Below are 7,868 nucleotides of genomic sequence, written 5' to 3' on the forward strand. Positions count from 1 at the left end.
TTCCCTACAGAATTATTCCCATCAATTTGACTTTTTATTCTAAAACAATTAATATCAGTCTCACTCTTTGCCCATTATTTTTATACCCTCCTCCAGATAATTTACACAAGCATTTTAAAGTACAGTCCGGAATAATCGGGATTCTTTTAATTATTAATGATAAAAACCTAACTCAAACTGGCTTAAGCAAAAAGGGGAATTTATTGATTCATATACTCAAAAAATCTGATTTAAGGCAAACCTGAATCCAAGTGCTCAAATAATGTTTTCAAAAATCTGTCTCTCCAGGTCTCACCCCCATCTTCCTCCATGTGGCCACCCCATCAGGCAGAATCTTCCCAGGTGGCATCTAGAATGGCTACTGGCAGTTCCAGGCCAACATCCTACTAGTTTAGCAATCCCAGCAGAAAGAGGGCCTCTTTCAAAACAGCCCAGCAAAAGTCCCAGGACTGAGTCTCCTTGGTATGACCTGGGGTCAAGTGCTTCTCCCCTCACCATTCACTGTGGCTGGTGATAGAACGTACTGATGTTTGTGGACTGGGTCATATGCTCACTCTTGAAATTCCATCCAAACTATATGAATTAAATGTGGAGGAGGAGTGGCATCCTAAAGAAAATCAGTGCTTTTATCAGAAGAAGAGGGATGGAGCTGGGGCAGATAAGAAATAATGACCATCCTCTTTACAAGTTTAATGTTGATTCCTTGGAAATACTGCAAGCTACACTTCACCCAGAGAAGCCCACTGATCTCCGCCCCTTATTCCTGGTCCCTAAGCCAGCTTCCAACCTACCAGAAAACAGCACTCACATGATCCCAGGTATGTGTAATTGCTTTTAGAATGTACAAAGGTTTTTAAATATGTAAATAGATTACATATAACAAACACATGCATATTTCCCCATGGCAGAGCTTTGGTAGAATAAAATTCCCTCTTGACAGCCTGGTTGTCTTTTCCTGTAGTTGATTATGTTCCTTGAGTTTACTAAAATAACCAGTAGACTTGTGGAGTTGAATCACAGTGTTGGTGAAATAGAAAGAGCCCCGGATAGAGAGGGATAAGACACACATTTCAGATCCAGCTCTGTTGCTAACAATGGGCCCCAGTCTGTTCATTAGTGAAATGAGGTTGGGCGAGACCTCTAAGGTCTATTCTAGTCATTAAGAACTTAGAATTCTATTCTGAGATCTGAATCATCAGAGAAGCAGTGAGATAGGAATGCCACTTATTTAGGGAAGAGAAGTTAAGGTCCTCAGGCTGCAGCTATGGGCCAAAGATGAGAGGAAGAATTGTGGTTCAAGTTTTATAGATTTAAGTTTATGTGCATCAAAAGACACAGTCAACAGTACAAAAAGGAAAACCACTGAATGGTAGAACATATTTGCAAATTATGTATCTGATAAGGATACTATCCAAAATACACAAAGAACTCCTACAACTGTACAACAAAAAACCAAATAGCCCGATTAAAAAATGGGCAAAGGACTTGAATAGACATTCCTCCAAAGGAGACATACAAATGACCAAGAAGAATATGAAAAAAGTGCTCTACATCACTAATCATCAGGGAAATGCAAATCAAAACCATGTAACATCTCACATTCATTAAGATGGTTTTATCAAAAAATAAACAGAAAACAAGTGTTGGCAAGGGTATGAAGATAGTGAAACCCTTGTACTCTGTAGGTGGGAATGTAAAATGGTACAGTCATTATGGAAAATAGGCAGTTTGTCAAAAAATTAAAAATAGAATTACCATATGATCCAGCAATACCACTCTGGATATACAGGAAAAATAATTGAAAGCACAGTCTCTAAGAGATATCTGTACACCTTTGTTCTTAACAGCATTATTCACAATAGCCAAAAGTGGTGGCAGCTCAAGTGTCCATGGGGACAGCTGAATGGATAAGCAAAATGTGGTATAGACATACAATGGATTATTATTCAACCTTAAAAAGGAAGGAAATTTTGACACATGCTACAATATAGATGAACCCGGAAGACATTACGCTAAGTGAGATAAGCCAGTCACAGAAAGACAAATACTATATGATTTCACTTATATGAGGTATTTAAAGTAGTCAAACTCATAGAAACAGAAAGTAGAATGGTGGTTACCAGGGACTGAGGGGAGAGGAAAAAGTGGGGTTGTTTACCAGGTACTAAGTTTCATATTTGCATGATGAAAAAGTTCTGGTAATGGATGGTGGTGATGGCTGCACAAAAATGTGAATATACATAACTACTGAACTGTACACTTTAAAATGGTTAAGATGGTAAATTTTATGTTATGTGTATTTTACTACAATTGAAGCTTTTTTAGAAAGAAGTTTGAAGCTAGAAAGAACCTTAGAGATCTTCTAGTTCAAACCCTTTATTTTACAGATAGGAAAACTGAGGCGCCTTGAGTGTTAAATGATTTATACAAGAACATAACACAGTAACAGAGATGGAACCTCCATCCGTCCCGGCCCTGCCTTTTCTTTTTCTGATCAATTGTGACTTTTAAATACACATCATTTGACATTTGTATAGTGCTATAATACAGCAACCACACAGATTTCTTTCTGGTCACGTAATGGAAAAAACACAATGAAGGGGTCAACACCTAATCCATGGGGTAATCTTAGCATCACCAATAGTAGGACAACAAGACATGTCTCCCAATGTGAGGCAACGTGAAGTCCCAACATCATCGAGGGTATATCCTGGCTAAAAATGTTTAACTTGAATATAATCAAGCCCTAAAATCTAACTTACCATTTATAGGAAATAAAGGGCTTAGAAGAACCAGCTAGAAGAACACTACAACAAGGAAGCAGTCGGATAAATCCAGAAGATGGGATGCTCCCTTCTACTTCTCAGCTTGGATTGAGTATTAGACAATATCAGGAAATTATAATTAATTTTGTTGGGTATTATATTTTGATTTCAGCTCTGCAGGAAAGTATTTTTTATGGTTTAAACATATATACTGTGGGGCTTCCCTGGTGGCGCAGTGGTTGAGAGTCCACCTGCCTATGCAGGGGACATGGGTTCGTGCCCCGGTCCGGGAAGATCCCACATGCCGCGGAGCGGCTGGGCCCGTGAGCCATGGCCGCTGGGCCTGCGTGTCCGGAGCCTGTGCTCCGCAACGGTAGAAGGCCACAGTGGTGGGAGGCCCACGTACTGCAAAAAAAAAAAAAGATATATACTGTATCATTGATACAGCTTATATGTGGAATCTAAAAAAAAAAAAGATACAAATGAACTTATATACAAAACAGAAATAGACCCACAGACATAGAAAACAAACTTATGGTTAGCAAAGAGGAAAGTGGGGGGAAGGATAAATTAGGCCTTTGGGATTAACATATACACAGTACTATATATAAAATAGATAACCAGCAAGGTCCTACCATATAGCACAGAGAACTATACTCAATATTTTGTAATAACCAATAAGGGAAGAGAATCTGAAAAAGAATGTGCATATGTGAAACTGAATCACTTTGCTGTACATCTAAAACTAACGCAACATTGTAAATCAACTTGACTTCAATCTTGAAAAATTATTTTAAAATAAAATATATTGTTCCACTGTTTTATTTTAGTTTATTATTTATTTATTTATTTGGTTGCACCAGGTCTTAGTTGCTGCAGGTGGGCTCCTTAGTTGGGAGCAGTTGCAGTTGCAGCATACATGGGGGATCTAGTTCCCTGACCAAGGATGGAACCCAGGCCCCCTGCGCTGGAAGCGTAAAGTCTTATCCACTGCGCCACCAGCAAAGTCCCTGTTCCATTGTTTTAAAAAGAGATATATACTGAGGTACTTAGGGGCAGAATGTCATGATGTCTTTAAATATACTTCTAAATATTTTAGCAAAAATTAATAAGGTGAGCTGGATGGGAAAACAAATTCTTCTAGAAGACACTGGACACACAGTGGCGGGGGGCAAAAGCAGTATATCAAGGCCATACGAAACATCAGGGTAAACCACACAGGTCTCCTTGGCAAGGAAAGGGATGACCAATGGCATTGTCCTCAGCATTTCCTTCCCGCTTAGATTCTAATTCAGATGCCCTTAGGGTTTGTAAGTTTCTGAGAAACTGATGCTTTTATTAGGACCTCTCCTGGGGGTGTCAGACTAAGGCATCTGAAGGGCTGTCCCACGGAGGAAGGAGAGAGGCCCAGGTGAGCAGGAGGGGACTGTTGGAGGAGGCAGATTTCAACTGGATCAAAGGCAAAAATGGAGCTGATTCCTTAGGGAAGCAGCAAAATTCCCATCTCTGGAAGCATCCAGCACAGGCTGGAAGACTTGGGAATACTGGCCTTGATGATATCTACAGTCCCTTTCAGCCTCACATGCCAGGACCCAGGAAAAGGAGAGGAGGGGCTGGAGGTTGTGAGAACAGGATAGAGCTGTAGGGAAGGAGGCCAGGGACAGTCACTGACTGGGCTGGGCCTGGAGCTAATTCTCTGGCTTCCCTCCCAGGACATTGCTTCTCAATGCTGCTTCCTGTCTCTCGCAATCTGGAGAAGCCAATTTCCTTCAGTGGCTGATTTCATTTGATAAGAAAGGGAGGGGAGCCCAAGCCAAGGCAACACAGGGCATTTCTTGAGCAGAAACAGGGAGCTCAGTCTTGACAGTTCCTACCCCCATCCTGGTCAGTCCCCAAAGGAGGGAGGATTAGGAGAGAAGCTGCAAGCCAAATTACTGCAATGTTTGTTTTGAACTTTGCAAATACTACATGTAAAACGGGCAAAGAACAGTGACCAGCATATTTCCTAGTTCTGGTGAGGATAGAACAATACAGTTCAGCCAAACTGGACCCCAGGGCCACTCTGTGCTGGGCTTAGATGGGATACGAAAATGAATGCACGCTTTTCCTGCCCTCGAAGCGTTCAAAACCTTCAACTGCAGAAAAAGGCGAAAAATGAAATACAAATGACAGCTCACTGTAAAATATACTTGATTCTGAATTGCCAGGAGAGGATATGGAATCTCCCCAGAAACAGCTTAACAGACTATATACCATATTCTTTCTTACCTATCTGAGGTAGTTTAGATGCAGCCTTAGGTGAGGGACAGGGAAATGGCCTAGGACTAATGACCCTTTGGTGAGCTTGTCCAGACCCAGAATTCTAGAGGTAGATCGCCCTATTAGTCTCCCTTGGCCCAAGGGAAAGAAAGAAGCCCCTCCTCTCACAGAGGGCTAGGAGCCAAGTCCCTAGAAATAGTCCCACTCTGTTCTGTCCTGACTTGTCTCCCAATAGCCCTGGAACCCGTGAGAATCCAGTTTGTCCCAATACCTGATTCTGTGCCCATGAAACAGAAGCCAAACTGCTCTTCAAAAAGAAATAGTCATGGACTTCCCTGGTGGCGCAGTGGTTAAGAATCCACCTGCCAGTTCAGGGGACACAGGTTCGATCCCTGGTCCAGAGAGATCCCACATGCCACGGAGCAACTAAGCCCGTGCACCACAACTACTGAGACTGTGCTCTAGAGCCCATGAGCCACAACTACTGAGCCCACGTGCCACAACTACTGAAGCCCGTGTGCCTACAGCCCATGCTACGCAACAAGAGAAGGCACCACAATGAGAAGCCTGCACACCACAATGAAGAGTAGCCCCTGCTCGCCACAACTAGAAAAAGCCCGTGCGCAGCAATGAAGACCCAACACAGCCCCAAATAAATAAATTAATTAAGTCAAAAAAAAAATAGTTGTGACAGATGATAGTTTTGAAGCATTCTATTGTTTATAAAACCTTTTCATATCATTATCTTACTTGGCTATCTCCACTCTGTAAGGTGGTTATAGATAGTATTATCAATATCCATTTGCAGGAGAGTAAACTGAGGCTTAAAGGTAAGTGACTTGCCCCAAACCACACAGCAGTAAAGTCAAGCATATGGCTTGTGTCCTGGTCCCATGTGCTTTCTACTACACCACACCGCCTCTACTGTAATATGCCAGGCTGGCCATGCTGCATAGGGCATCGTAACAGCAGATTTGGGGAAAAGCAGTGAGAAAGTACTAGGATCACATTCTTTTGGGATCTTTGAAAAACTATCTCCCACCACTGTGCTTTGATCCCCAACCCCACGTGTTCTGCCCCCAGGAATTCCTTTTCCACATGGCACGCAGGTGTAGACCAAGTTACAGGCCAGATTGCAGGGGTGGTGCCCATGTTCTCATCCTGTCCAGGCAGAGGATTCAGCAAGTGAGTGGGAACAGGACGTTGTGCAAGAGATTGCCAGGTGCCTTTGATTAAAGGTGATTTGAGTCTCTAATCTAAAAATGATGCCTCTAGGGAGGCAAGGAGCTCAAGAAGCCAGCCAGCTTGCCCCTCCCTCACGCTGCATCTCTTCTTCCCAGTGTGACCCAGTGTCAAGGAGGTGATTATTTGGATGGACCCACAGCCATGGTGGTGGGAAACTGGAGGAAATGAAAGAATGGAAAAGGAAAGCTGGAGGAACTAGAACTTTCATGGGCAAAAGCAGAGGATAAAGAATTAGGAGAAAGGAAAAAACGAAAAACCAGGTCCTCAAAAGTATTGAGAGCATCCTCCCCGCTCCATAAGAGAAGACTCTGTCAGCTTTATAGAAAACAGTGTTTGTCCATTGTAAAGCAATTATACCCCAATAAAGATGTTAAAAAAAAAAAAAAAAGAAAACAGTGTTTGTGGCTCAACCCACTGCAGGGTGTGGGTTTGGCTCTGAAGTGGGTCGAGGAACTACTTTTTGCACTCAATGGGTTTCCTTCTGTGAGCTCCTCCCCACTGGGCACCCCACAACACCCCACCCTCCCCTGAGACTCTGAAGTGTGCCGCTGCTGCCCCCTGCTGGGAGAATGCTGCAGGACCCGGGGAGCCGGGTGCCTCTGGAGGGTGGCCCCTTTCCGCACCCAGAGTGGAAGTGGGAACTCTAAGGAGCAGTCAACAAAACAGAGTATTTCAATACAGACTGACACTAAAATCAAGCCTTGCAGGAAATATCTGATACATCTGGCTTAGAATCAGCATATAGACCTGTTAAAAGAGGTTAAAAAAAAAACTATGTAGATCATTGCTTTCATAAAAATTAAAATCAATAAATGACTTTTTATTTTTATTTTTTTAAAAGGAGGTCAAGCAGAGCAAGGGGGAGAGTACTCACTTGAGACAGAAAGCTTTTGATGAGGCCTAGACTACCAATCTTCTCTCTTTGGCCTATTTGAAACATATTAATCTTCCTAAAGCACAGTATTTGTTGTGTGGTGAAAAACATCTTCAAAGACTACATTGCTAAGAGAATAATGTTCAAATTTTTCAACTAACCTTTTCTCACCTTTTATTCCAAAGTCCACAGACTGACCCCAACCCACCTTTCCAGCCTTGCCTCCCACTAGACTTCATTGCACAAGCTTTTCTCCTATCAAACTGAACTCTTCACTGTTCCCAAACTCTCCCTCTTTCCTTCCCATTGTCATTTCACCATCAGTGCTTCTCTCCTATCTGTCCCGCTGCTCATCTAGCTCTGTGAATAATATGCATTACACAGATACAAAATTATGAAACAAAAACTGGCAAAAATGAAACAAGAACAGATGTGTTTTTAAAAAGCCACTAACCTCTTCATTATGTTTTATATCTTTTGAATTTTGTACAATGTGCCTATCATATTCAAAACTAATAAATTAATTAAATGGGTTTTTCCTTAATCAGAAAAGATAGTTTAGAAATATTGTAAATATAATCTTTATTCAATGATTTAAAAAATTTAGCAAACCAGAACACAAAGTTTGTGAATTAAAATATGACAGAGGAGTAAACACTATGAAAAATACTCATATGTAAAAAATGTAACAGCAGTCAAGTGACATAGAGAATAGGTTGAGTCTC

The sequence above is a fragment of the Lipotes vexillifer genome, unplaced genomic scaffold (assembly GCF_000442215.2).
Source record: "Lipotes vexillifer unplaced genomic scaffold, Lipotes_vexillifer_v1.1 scaffold853, whole genome shotgun sequence".
In the NCBI taxonomy this organism is placed as follows: domain Eukaryota; kingdom Metazoa; phylum Chordata; class Mammalia; order Artiodactyla; family Lipotidae; genus Lipotes; species Lipotes vexillifer.